Here is a 14,242-nt window from a genome sequence, read left to right as displayed (position 1 = left end):
GATTAATTCTATGTGATCTGCTCTGAAGGTAATGTTTCTTCTTTTACTGTGTTTGCCCATGACATTCAGAAAAGGATGCTGGTGGTATGGCAGCAGAGGCTGAACCTTTCCACCAGCATTCCATTACATTTTGTTGCTATGTGACAGATGGCAGCAGAGGTTCAGTCTGATACAATGGAGAGTGGATGAAGCAAAGGTATATCATTGAATTCCTTCATGTAGAAAAAATTGCACTCACTGACACTCATTGACACTTGCTGAATGTTGATGGAGACCAAACAGTGGATGTGAGCACAGTGAGAGGCGGGTAGTGTGTTTCAGCACTGGCAGCAGCAACACCTCTGCTAGTGGAGATTTTCATGATCGCAGCATTCAGGCTCTTGTTCATCGCTGGTGAAAATGCATAGCTAATGGTGGTGATTATTTTGAAAAATAGTGTTTTAGAATTGAGAATTAGCTCTAACAGACAATGCTTTTAGGCTCTTTTTATCCATTGTGGTTTCCAAGGAAATAAATAGGAGGCATTACTTTCAGAGCAACCAATGTATTTTACAGTGTTTTACCTTAAAAACAGAGAGAGCAAAACTGACAATCATCCGTTCTACTTTTCCTAAGAGTCTAATACACTTTTTTTTTTATTCTAGAGAGCCTACTAGTATAAGTCACATAGTTTAGAAAATGGTAAGTTTTAGGTTTTATATTAAGAATTTGTAATTTAAGCATTACATTAGCTTTTGCAACAATTTACCTAAAACTTTCTACAACCTTTTATGAATACAGATATTCTTTTGCACAGTTAATTAAATCAGTGGAGATGAAATAATAAAAAGGAGTTCAGAATCAGATTACATTTTAAACATTACTCTTGGACTCCATTTGGGAAAAGGATTTAAATGAGATTTATTCATCAATCTGCAGTGTTAGCTTCTGCATATGTTTTCATAAGTTAATAGTGTTTGTTAGCATGGAATCCAAGCTCTCAGATATAAAATATGGCTCACTTGGTTTTTTTTGAGATCTAATCTTTCAAAATTTGAATTTATACTTACTGTCAAAATTTACAATAAATAGTTGAATCAAATAAGGTGTACGTAATAAAAAAGAATAAAAGAGGAAAAGTGAACAGGAACTCAATATGCTAATTAGTTATCTGCTTCCTTGATATTTACATTTCCACGAGTTCTTCTGTCTGGAATACATATAAGAGCAGTTACCTCTTGTGAACCACAGCTCTTGAGCTCTGACAGCAAAGCAGTCAGCTTGGGCTGCACCACATACCCAGGAAACTGGAAATGGATACCCGTACTGTGCTCAAAACAATACACTACACTGATACGCATAAGCTCATTTTATCAAAACTTGCTTAAATGTATCTGCACTATACTAAAGAAGCTGCCAGTCAGTGACATCTGCCTATATTAAAAAGGTCAAGAACATATCAATGCATTATTATGTGACATAGTTCAACCCTGTTTCTTTCAGCATGTATTTAAACAAATGCCTGAGAAATCTGGCCTACTATGAGGATACAAGAGTTTTAATGCACGAACAAGGGCATTTGGTATGTAAATTTCCTATTTAAAATTTTTCAATTATTAAAGGGTAGATATATACTGTACATACTATAACATGAACTAAAGATACATGTGGGTAGTAAATCAGTTAAATATGCAATCTGCATACACTATCAAAACCAGTAATTCATTCACATTAGCTATCAGATAAAAACAGATGCAAAATACTGATCCATCTCAATAACATTAGGTCTGTCATATTGTCTAGACATACTTTTTTATGGCATATATTCTATTTGGTTTCCATATGTCTTTTAGCTTTTTGTCATACACATGTGAGAGAAAACTAATCCAATTCTGTCAATTTGTAAGTTTTGCCGAAGAAATATTATACAGCTAAACAGAAAAATCTTGTATTTTTTTATTAATAATATTATTTTCAACCCTTATCCTTCATTATTTTTATTTATGTGGACTGAAATTAATCAAAATCATATCATTTTTATATAACATATAATCATATGTACTTATCCCCCCCAAAAAAAATCTTCAGAACAAAGGTTAATATCTATATTTTTGAATATCTGCCTTCTACTGACAGCAACGATAAAAATACTTCTTCATAGGTGAAGTCCAATAATAGAGAATAAGGAATTCATAAACAGATGCAGATCCATGACATCTGCTATAGCTGCTTTAACTAACAGTATTATGAAAACAACATGCACCAGAGACAACACTTTATGGGACTTCAGAGGAGCTGACTACATACACTAGAGTTAAGACACAGCACACAAGGCATCGATCCTTTGATATGCACCAAAATAAATGATAGAAAGCAAATATTTTATGAGACAGTTGTAACTCTATTTCTACATGCAAATAGAAAAACTGATGTATCAAAAATGTTCATGCCAAAATAATATCAACCAGCAACTACACAGACTAACAACAGCTCATCTTCTTAAATAAGCAGAGTGACAGTTGTGTAGTAGTGGTGTCAATATACTCCTACTCTGCACTAATATGCAGACCATCAGAACAAAGCATTTATCTTTTCTCATATTTTCTTATCTTTTTCACTGATTTAACACTATCAGAAATCACAAACGTTCTCACAGATACTGACCCGAACAATGTCAAAGTAATCTTGCTTTACCCCTGACACAAGCTCATTCAAATGTGATCTGTTTCTGTTCTGAAAAAAATATTCTTTCTGAAAATAGAGGATAAAACATCCTAGAGACCAACCACAGAGGGACTCTTCCTCATCTTATCTCTTAAAATCTTTAATAATGGAATAATTCATGTCAAATGTGTAGAAAAATCATTAGGAAGCAAGTCTTCTGATGCAGCTGGACTAGGCAGGATTTGTACTGGTAATCTAAGATCAGAATCTCTATTTCTAAGAATAAGGTCATCAGCAATCTGAAACCAAAAATTTAGAGCATTTAGAATTCATATATTCCTCATCATTCTTTCCACTATTTTATTAAAAGCTTTGTTTTTACTTCTGTCATTCCTACATGTCAGTGACAACTGTCTACCCAACAAACATTGGCACTGATTTTTAATACGTTAGTATTATTATATCCACAGGGCATTTTGTTTTCAGGTAACTTCTCGAGCAGTACAGCCACAAGCCACAGGAGATGGCCTATATTATTACAGTTATTCATAAAAGATGTAATATTTATTCCAAAAATCCAATCATCCATTATCAGCCTACAACCCATGTAATTTGTGTGATGTGTCAATTCCCTCACTTCCTCTGTTCCTTCCTCACTTTCTATCAAGGCACTATTCATTATTCAGCAGTTCACATTTGGTTCCACCCAAAGCCCAACAAGATGGCAGGCAGGAGGTGTGCAGTCCCTCAGAGAAAGAGGTATTGATTCTAAGCTGTACAGATGGAGGAAGGCTGTGGGTAGGCAAGACAGATGATTTCCTCCAACAGTCCAAAGCTATTGAAATATGCTGTCCACTTCCTCTGGCTTTCTCCTCATTCCCTGTCATCTCACTTCTATCTAGTCCACTTAGTGGACAAAAAACCCTTCAGCTTTTTGGCTGGGTTAGTTTTTCTCTGGTTATTGTGCTGAGTTTGTTACCAAGGGTATGAATAAGTATCAGACTTGGTACCTCAAAGGAAAGAGGAAAACAGCTGGGAGGCATTCATCTGGCAGCAGTGAGTAAGCAGATTGGTTTGTCTCATTCTAATCTGCATCCTGGTTACATTTTCACAGAAAAAGCACTCCACACTCCTTTTAGCTACTCCGATAAAAGACAATGTTGTTCCTTTGCTTTCCAAGCCTGCTGTTTATCCTGGAGAGAGGGACATCTTAGTGCATTCTCCTCTGCACTCACATATAAACAAACGGCATTACAACATATTGAGGCAATGTCCATAACTCCTAAGCTAATATATCTCCCACAACCTATCATGACTTTCTGTCTCAGATGTTTTCACATTTTCAATTCTAAGAGAAAGCACAAACTCAGTTTTTAAACTAATTTGCTGAAGTAGTGACAGTTTTAAAAGTACAGTATACTTGGTGCAGAGTTTAATGATTTTTCTTTTGTGACTGTTCTCCAGCAACAGCTTAAGTGCTTAATACAGATGCAAATATGTCTAAACATTTATAAGTTCAAGCTTCACACCTATTAATGTTCTAGTTTAATTTCTCACATCATGTTACCAGATCTACCCAGTAAGATTCATTATTATACACTGCTTTCTTTTACAGATATTTTCTCTTGGGAAGAAACAGAAAGCAGTTAACACCTGTACTTTGAAAAATCTGACATGATGCAAAAGCCACTTAAATTAACAGAGAAGCACTCTGCAAATAAAGCTGACAGTCATTTACAGTACAAAACAGAGTGGCATTTTTAGTAGCATGCAAGTACAGATGACAGGCATATCGTTATTCAATTAGTTCCTAGTTTCCAAGGGCAGAGTTGTATGCACACATCCAAACTGCTTCCTCTAATTTTAGAGACTTTCTATATTGAATATTTAAAATTACTTAGTATCCAAATCAATTTAACAGAATGCCACTTAACATACTTCTCACTTTCAGCTTTCAATAATTTACTCTGTATACTTCAATGTTGCATACAATCCGATTCCTAAATACATCCAAACAGATCTGCTGGCCTTTTTAAAATATATTTCTGTTTCAAAATTGCTAGACTTACATGTGTGCAAGACACGGAGAATGAAATGACAGCATCATTTTTATATTCCTCTTAGTATTATAAAAGTTTCATACCAATCCATCTGCATATCCTACTTACTTCTGGAGCTAAAATAGCAGGTAAAACAGGCACTTACTGTTCAGCGGTTACAGGGCACTTCTCCACTCCTTTTCCAAACAGCTTGCCAAATCAAACCTACTGCCTCGTTAGCTGTAAATAAACAAAAAAAAATTGTCAGATTTCAAGGAACTGAGGGAGAGAGTATTTTACTAAAAAAAAGTCTTTCAGATGAAGCAAAAAGCATGTGACATTAACCCTTAAACCTTTTCATCATAAAAGCTATTAATAATCTATGAGTGTGAAATCCCTTCACAAGAATAGAGTTAAAATCTTTAGCAAGAAAAAAAAAATACAGAAGCAGTCAGATAACAAACATAAACGCAAAAAAAGGAAATCCATTGCTTTTGCACCAGCTCGACTTTCTAGGCTTTTACCACAGTATGATCCATGATTATTTCAATAGTGAATTAAATTTTTCTAATTCCTTTTCCATTGGTCCACTACACTGAAGGATTGGACAGGGTTTGTGCCTACTCCCATGTTAGTATCACGTACTTTTTTTGTTGTTCATTTAAAAGTCCAAACACGCTGCCTAATCATTATGAAATTAAACTTATTTGAACAAGCTTTTTATTTTTTATTTATCTTAAAGATGGAAATTTCCATTGGTGAAAATACAATTGAAAAAAAAGGCAGCTGTAAGAAACTTGAATTTTCTGAAGTACACAATATTTACTGCAACACTTAACATTCCCTAAAGTTATCAGCATCAGCAAGTGTTGGGGTTTAACCTACCAGGAAGCTCAGCACCACACAGTCATTTACTCACTCCACTCTACTTGTGAGATGGAGGAGACAATCTGAAAAAAACACCAACAAAGTAGAACTTACGGGTTTAGATAAGAACTATTTACAAAAAGAAAAAAAAAAGGGGGGGGGAAGAAAAAGGAAAATAATAATGGTAGTGATAATAATATACTATAAGCAGGTTGCTCCAAAAGTAATGCCTCCTGATTTATTTCCATGGAAACTATAATCAATACAGAGAGTACATTAACACTATTTAGTAGAAGACATTCTCAACTACAAAACACTTTTTCAACATAGTCACCACCATTAGGTATGCATTTTCACTAGCTATGAACAAGAGCCTGCACGCTGCTCTTGTAAAAATCTGCACCAGCAAAGATGACCCACAGTTTCACAGATGCTATAACAGCATTGTTGCTAGGAAAATGTTGCCCATAAAGTGCATCACACATTGGCCTGAACAGATGGAAGTCAGAAGGCATCAAATCTGGACTGCACAGTGGGTGTGGTAGGACAGTCCAGCCAAGGTTGGCAATGTGCTCCATGGTCTTCAAACTTGTATGGGGTCTGGTGCTATCGTGTTGCAGGAGTACGCTTGTCTTCTTATCTGGCCTGACTCTGAAAGTTTAGTTTTCAGATTAGTCAGCAGCTCAAAGTAGCGGTCCGAGTTGATGGTTTGTCCACATTCCAGGAAATTCAGAAGAATCACCCCTTTCCTGTCTCAAAAGACAGTGCACATCACTTTACCCACTGAGGACTACATCAGAACATTTTCTTCAATGGGGAATTCACATGACACCACTCCATGGACTGCAGTTTTCACTCTGGCATGTAGTAGGGACACCACATCACCAGTAATGATGCAATTCAGGAAACTGTCATCTTCAGCCTAGTATTGATTCAATAGGTTCAGACAAACTTGCATATCATGTTCTTTCTCTTCCCGTGTCAGCATTTCTGGGACCCACTTGGAGCAAACTTCACAATATTCCAACACTGGCACCATTGTTTCCAGTGCACTGAAGTCGATATTCAGCTCCCTCATCATAATCCACCAGTATGTGTGGATGAGCTGATCGAGACGTTCTTCATTTCATGGTGCGACTGTTGTACATGGCCATCCAGAATGTGGCTTGTCTTTCACATTGTTGTCACCCACTGCTGAAACACACTGTCCACCACCTCACTGTGCTCATATCCACTGCTTGGTCTCCATCAACATTCAGCAAGTGTCAATGAACGTCAATTTTTCTACATGAAGGAATTCAGTGACACACCTTTGCTTCATACCCACTTCCATGTCAGAGGCCATTTTGTCAGACTGCCCTTCTGCTGCCATCTGTCACATAGCAACAAAATGTAATGGAATGCTGGTGGGAAGGTTCAGCCTCTGCTGCCATACCACCAGCATCCTTTTCTGAATGTCATGGGCAAACACAGTAAAAGAAGAAACATTACCTTCAGAGCAGATCACGTAGAATTAATCTTTTCGGTTGTCAGGGTTGATTCAGAACTCTTATTTTCTTACAAAATCTTACTATTCATTGTCATTAGCTTTGGATTAAGCACTGAATGTGACATTCTTTACTGAATATTTGCATTGATATGTATCTTTTAATGGGTCATTTTACCTTTTAATGCATAAGAAATCTCTGTTAATGCAGTAATCACATAAGAACTCTTCACATTCGTGCAAAGGATATGCATGAGAGCTTAATACCAGCCAATGTTGCTTAAATCTGACATTTGTGTCCTTTACAGTCTGCTTAGTCTCAAGAATTGTGTAATTCCAGGAATATAATACTAATATTCATGTTTAGAAATTATAAAAATATTACATTAGAAATGCATGATGTTGTTTAGGAAGTGAACAAAAACCAACACACAGTTTTATTCTGTCACTTTAACAGAGAGTATCCAGAAACATTTCAGGAGGCATTACTTTCAGAGCAGCCCTCTTATATTTACAAAACAAGTGAGCAATTTCTTGTGCATCACCACCCAGGAACTGATGTCCAGTCAGTCCTTCTACAGCACTGTGGCCAACTCTTCTCAGTTTTAGAGTTTTTTCACATGATGCCACATAGTATGGAGTATTTCTTTGGCCAGTTTAGGTCAGATATCCTGGTTCTGTCCCCTCCCGGCTCCTTGTGCTTCCTTAGCCCCTCACTGTCAGGACAGCGTGAGGAGCTGAAAAACCAAAATGTCCTTGGCTCTGTACAGTACTGCTCAGCAACAGCTAAAACATGGGTGTATGATCAACACTGTTTTTCTCCTAAAGCCAAAACACAGCATCATACCAGACACTATGAATAAAAAAATAAAAATAAAAAAAAAGAAAGAAAAAATCAACTCTGTGCCAGCTAAAACCAGGACATTATGCAATGCAGCACTCACACCGGCCTTCCGGTAGAGTTATTAATAATTGCAGTTCTAGCATAAATCAAATGTGCTGGAATTATTCCTATAACAGTAGCACAAAGAAGCATCTACAATTTACAGCAAGCCTCCCTTACAAGACACCAGATAGCATCTTAGAAAATTAAAGTTTAAACAGTCATTTCAGACCTAATGTGTGTTAGAGAAGTCACCACATTAAAGTCCATTCTTTTTCATGAAGTATGCAAAACTCATCATGACTAAAAAGTGAAATAAGAACAGCCTGCTTTCTAAAAGAGGTCTGTGTTATTCTCAGACCTCTCATCAGCACCAGGACCAGTAACCAGGAAGTACTTTCTTTTAAATGACCACCACTAGCTCCTACATTCCTGTTTGTCTGGAGCAGTAGGTGGTGATGGGAGAGACAAGAAGTCCCCCTGCTGTCCTCTGCATGCCTACTCCTTACACATTGCTAAGAGATAGCCCCAGCACTGCATGAGTGAGAATGTGTTAAAAACACTATTTTAAAGAGAAACGTCCTCTGAATGAAAATGGCCATTACCACCGTCTTCTAAGTTGAAAAATGAGGCATGTCAAGCATCATGGGGTAGAACCTGCTTGAAAGCGGGGATTAGGCAAAATAAGGTCTGAGCTACATCTGCCCACTCTAATTCCCTGTAGAGGAGAAGTGCAGATGAACCTCTGCCAACTTTTATGTTCCTGAAACACCGTCAGGGCAGGAGACCAGCAGTGACAGCAAGCTGCCTAACAGCTGCTCACTGGCTTCAGATATGGAGAAGGCAAAAGCAACCAGCCCCAGGTGAGGGTCAAAGGCCCCTGTTTCAGTTATCTAGATGCCTGCTGCCTTCTATATTCCAAATAATATTGTGCATCGTATGCATTAAAAGGGCCTGAATCAATGGTTTTTAAACGTCTTTAAACTAAGTACCCTGCTCTTCCTTCTGTAGTTCAGTAAAATATACAACAAGGTGCATTTGAAAATCTATTTATTAACAAGTGATTTAGCACTGGAAAAAAGTCTTTAAAAATAGAAATAGTGTGTTTATGTTCTTGTACTGGAGCAAAATAAAACACAACAGTTACTGGAACTACACTCACGTAAACCAAGTGCGGGACATTTCATCTCCTCGCAGAGACAGCACCAGACATGAGTTTGTACCTTTTTATGAACATAAGGGTAGTTCCTGTGGGTTTTCTAGGCTGAGGTCTGGGATTTACCTGTTCTCCCTAAAATGAAAATATACTCCACAACTTCTAACATCAAATGTAGTAAGGTCATTTACTATACTAATCCAATAGTAAATATTAATACTTTAATACTATAGTACTAATAATGTTGCTTACTCCCTCAGTTCTCAAACTTGCCTTCCTCATCCTACTTCCTTTCTTCATTTTCTAAGAGTATTGATATTATTATAATTAAAAGCCTTCATTTCAACTGCATATATGACTGAGCTTTACCAATTGCATTTTTTTTCTCATCCAGAAATAAAAACACCACTAAGTGATTCCAGAAATCAACTGCTTTACTTCATCAATATATAACTTATATATATATAAGTTATATATATAAGTAATAATATAATATAATATAACTTATATATATATAAGTTATATATTATATAATATATAAATCATCAATATATAGCATCCGTTAGAAAATTCTGAATGCTCTACATCCCTACAGATGTCCTTCATATTGCTACAGCTTTTGGATAATCCTTAATGAATAGTGTAGTATCAACTAACCATCTGCTTTGTGTTGCTATTAATATTTTCCCAATTGTTCTGTAGAAAATTACAGTATATAATTACACATCCAATTACACAACACGTAATAATCATTTCTGTTAACAGAATGACCCAAGATGATCCTCTGGAAACCTGAAACATGTACCAAATGTGGGCACAGTAAAAAAAAAAAAAACCACTTTGATTAACAGAAATACTTTCTGTACTTGCTAAGGAAAGGGTACTTATATCAGGCCTGACAGTGACTGATAAGAGGGAACCTTTAGGAAATAAATTTGGGGAATCAAAGTTCTGAAAATGCTGTTTCTAGGATGGTTATTTAAAATGTATCTAGAATCACATCTGCAATTGCATAGCGTCTATTATTACCAGGATGGAACAAACACTGTTATTCATTTAATACTTGATATTAAAACAAAATGAAATCTAATGTAGTACACCATCTGACCAAACATCAGAGAAGAGTGTGGAATCAAAGACTTTACTTGAGCTGTTGGTGGTGTTATCCCTTGAGTATCTCCAATAATTGCACCAGGCTTACAGAAGGAACAGCCTAAAGCTTTGCGGACAGTGCAGAACACATGGAGCTAATCTTTGTAAACTGCAATGTATTTCTGATCCGAGCAAGCTGTTAACTCATGCTCCAACTGTGTCAACAGAAAAGCCTATGGCAGATTAAGAAAAGCAGCAAAGTTCAGCACTGTCTTCTATGTCAAGCAAGTATAATACAAAAATAGCAATCTAAAATAGTAAGACAGGTATCATCAATTATGCATAAATTGAGCAAGGTCTTGTTTTTTTCTTTCCTTTTCACTAATTCTTTCCTGAGATGCAGCAGCATATGATCATTAAGATCATTTGCCGTTATCAAAGTTCAAGGATGGAAGCTTTCAGGTCTCTGTTAGGTGTGTGCATTCCCTAGCATGCTCTTCTTTCTATACTTAGCTGGAATCCAACTGAGCAAATAGACTGTATGTGCAAGAGAAGAAAGAAATCAGGCTTTTAGTGTTACAGCTTTTCCCCACACCAGCTGGGGAGAAAGAACATCTAACATAGAAAAAAATATATATATATATATAAAACATTCCAGATAATCTACTTACTAAGAATGTGTGTAACAGCTTTAAAAAAAAAAAAAAAAAACACACACACAACACTGAGGTTTAGATGTAATCAACATTTGCTAAACACTTATGCCATAATATATAATCTGTAAAGTTCAAGAAGTAGGGAAAATAAATTAACTCATAAGCCACTTAACTCTCTTTTCAGCAGTGTTTACTCAGCATGAGAACACAGCAAACAAAATTAGCTTAATAATGGGAACTCGGTCCAGCCTGACATAAGTATTTCTATACAGTAAAAGCAGCAGATTCAGGGAAAGTATCCTGTAACCCCCAGCCCAGTGTTTGCATGCCACATAGAAATCAGAAAACCTGAAATTCTCTGGGACTTTGCCACTTCCTATTATGACACAGAAGGAAGAGATGCCATGCAAAGGGACCCGGACAAGCTCGGGAAGTTAAGCCAAATCAGGAGGGTTGTCCCCTTCTGCCATCATGAGGCCACAGCTAGAGGACTGCACCCGGGGCTTCCAGCACAAGAAAGATGTGGAGCTGCTGGAGCAGATCCAGAGGAGGGCCATGAAGATGATCAGAGGGCTGGAGCACTTCTCTTACAAAGACAGGCTGAAGGACCTGGGTTTTCTCAGCCTGGAGAAGAGAAGACTCTGGGGGGATCCCATTGTGGCTTTCCATTACTTAAAAGGAGCTTATAAGCAGGAGAGAGAATGACTTTTTAGACAGAATCACAGAATGGCTTAGGTTGGAAGGGACCTTAAATATCACCCAGCCCAACCCCCCGCCATGGGCAGAGCAGCCACCCACCAGACCAGGCTGCTCAGGGCCCCATCCAACCTGGCCTTTAATGCCTTTAGGATGGGGCATCCACAGCTTCTCTAGGCAGCCTGTGCCAGCACCTCATCACCCTCTGAATAAAGAATTTTTTCCTAACATCTGAGCTAAAATTCTTCTCTTTTAATTTAAAACCATTCCTCCTTGTCCTACCACTATCAGACCATGTAAAAAGTCTGTCTCCCTCCTGCTTGAAAGCTCCTTACACGTACTGAAAGGCATCAGTGAGGTCTCCCCTGAGCTCAGCTCCCTCAGCCTGTCTTCATAACAGAGGTGCTCCAGTCCTCTGATCATCTTCATGGCCCTCCTCCAGACCCACTCCAACGGCTCTGCATTCTTCCTGTGCAAACATGGTCTGCTTGTGATAGGGCAAGCAGGAATGGTTTTAAATTAGAAGAGGGAAGATTTAGATTTGATGTTAAGGTTCTGTGTAAAATCTTCATCAATGACCTGGATGATAGGCAGAATACGCATCCTGGGATGGAAAAGTAAGGCGAGCACGTCACAGGAGGCGACATTTCTCCTCTGCACAGCTCCGGTGAGATTCATCGAGAGTGTTTTGTCCACTTCTGGGCTACCTAGTACAAGAGAGACCTAGACATACTGCAGTAAGTCCAGTGAGCTCTACTCACTGCTAGTGAGGACCTAACTCTGCTAGCCTGTCCCATGTACAGTCTACTGCTGTCTTGCTTAAATTGAAAGACAGGCAAATGATCTTCTTTCCTGCTGTTCTTTGGGTTTCTATCATATCTTGAAAGTTTTCAAATGACCAGAACTCTCTGGCAATTGATGCTAATGTAGATGATTATTCATATAACCTCAAGAACCACCTTAGCTGTATCCTTCAAGAACGAGAACCAGTGCTCACAATGATTAGTACTTTAGTAGGGACTAAACGTATGCACACTCTCAGTACAAAAATTGTAAACTAAATATGTAGCCTACCTCCACAGGATAAAAAAACCTCTACTCAAACTTGTAGATAGGCCCTTGTTGGAAAGTAGACTACACAGTTGAACTGAATGAATTCCTCAGAAGTCATTCATATACAGGCATCATATACAGACATCAAAGTGTCAAGAAAATCTTGCACCAACAAAGGAATGGGTTTAGATTTGATACTTAAAAGTACAATTTGTAATCCAACCAAAATCCTTCAATCTGTGTAAATTCTTCAGAATCAAACATCCCAACATTATGCAGTATATATGCTAGTAATTTTTTTAAAAGACAATATGTATCATGAACACTTACTGCTGTTTCCTGTGTACCTGTCAGTGTATCTTCACATACTGTTTAAAGAGAAAAAATATATATAAATATGTCACCCCAGTCTGCTATATGTCTGGTCTTAATGTTGTACTTTACCATTCAGTTATTCTACAGATATCTTTGTATCAGACACAATTTTAAAGTGCATGTCACTATAGAACGTGTACAACAAAAGTAACAAAAGTTATCCTAGAACAAAATGTGAAATGCCACCAAGAGCACTTGCTAACTTCTCTGTGAAAATCTTTTGATCAAGTAAAATTGAAGGTTTGAGGCAAGCAGAAAGAGTAAAATCCTGACTGCCACCCTGACAGCATGGACATTAAGCCAACATGATGAGGAAGAAACAGACACCAAATGCAATGTTTGTGTAGCAGCATTAACTACAATTGTTTTCATTTAATCTATGTAAATTATAAATGTTTTTAGCTGTGTGATCTACTTTCAATGCTATAGAGAAACTCCAGTATTTGAGTTTTATTGAGTTAATTAGCAGCCACTGGATAACAAAGTATTCCTTACCTAAGTATGTCTAAATTTCATAAACTGGATCTTGAAGCAGACTAACAAGAGCCCTACGGCCACCCCTCATTCAGCCTGTCTAAGGCTGCAGTTGATGTTACAAGGCTAATGGAAGCAGCAGTATCCTCTGGTGACTGCCAGTGACCTTGGGGGATCTCTGGGGGACAGAAAGATTTTGAGGTGCACACTTAATCCTCTAGAGCTATAGGAGTATAGCTGTGTTTGCCTATTTAATATTGAGGTGTGCTTTTTGGATGATTTGATTTTGAGGTGTGCTGCTTGCAGATGACACCAAGCTGAGCGGTGCAGTCGATACATTGGAAGGAAGGGAAGCCATCCAGAGGGACCTGGACAGGCTGGACAAGTGGGCCCATGAGAACCTAATGAGGTTCAACAAGGCCAAGTGCAGGGTGCTGCACTTGGGCCAGGGCAATCCCAGGTATTTATACAACCTGAGGGAAGAAGTACTTGAAGGCAGCCCTCCGGAGAGGGACTTGGGGGTCCTGGTGGACGAGAAGCTGGACATGAGCCAGCAGTGTGCGCTGGCAGCCCGGAGGGCCAACTATGTTCCGGGCTGCATTAAAAGAGGAGTGGTCAGCAGAGAGAGGGAGGTGGTGGTCCCCCTCTACTCAGCTCTTGTGAGGCCCCATCTGGAGTACTGTGTCCAGGCCTGGGGCCCCCAGCACAAGAAGGACATGGAGCTCTTGGAACGAGTTCAGAGGAGGGCGACCAAGATGATCAGAGGGCTGGAGCACCTCTCCTATGAGGAAAGGTTGAGGGAACTGGGCTTGTTTAGTTTGG

The 14,242-nt window shown here is 38.2% G+C and overlaps 1 protein-coding gene across 1 annotated transcript in view; it reads right to left on the bottom strand.

Annotated features, from left to right (window-relative positions):
* CDH18 (cadherin 18) overlaps nucleotides 1–14,242 on the bottom strand; it is a 537,316-nt gene that overhangs the window by 185,517 nt on the left and 337,557 nt on the right. Inside the window, exon 3 of the mRNA XM_021386987.1 lies at nucleotides 4,849–4,922. The gene's annotated coding sequence lies outside the window, so the exon portion shown is untranslated. The remainder of the gene's footprint in view (nucleotides 1–4,848; nucleotides 4,923–14,242) is intronic.

The sequence above is a fragment of the Numida meleagris genome, chromosome 2 (genome assembly GCF_002078875.1).
Source record: "Numida meleagris isolate 19003 breed g44 Domestic line chromosome 2, NumMel1.0, whole genome shotgun sequence".
Classification (NCBI taxonomy): Eukaryota; Metazoa; Chordata; class Aves; order Galliformes; family Numididae; genus Numida; species Numida meleagris.
The sequence above is the reverse complement of the archived record's forward strand: the minus strand, read 5'-3'. Positions and strand labels throughout refer to the sequence as shown.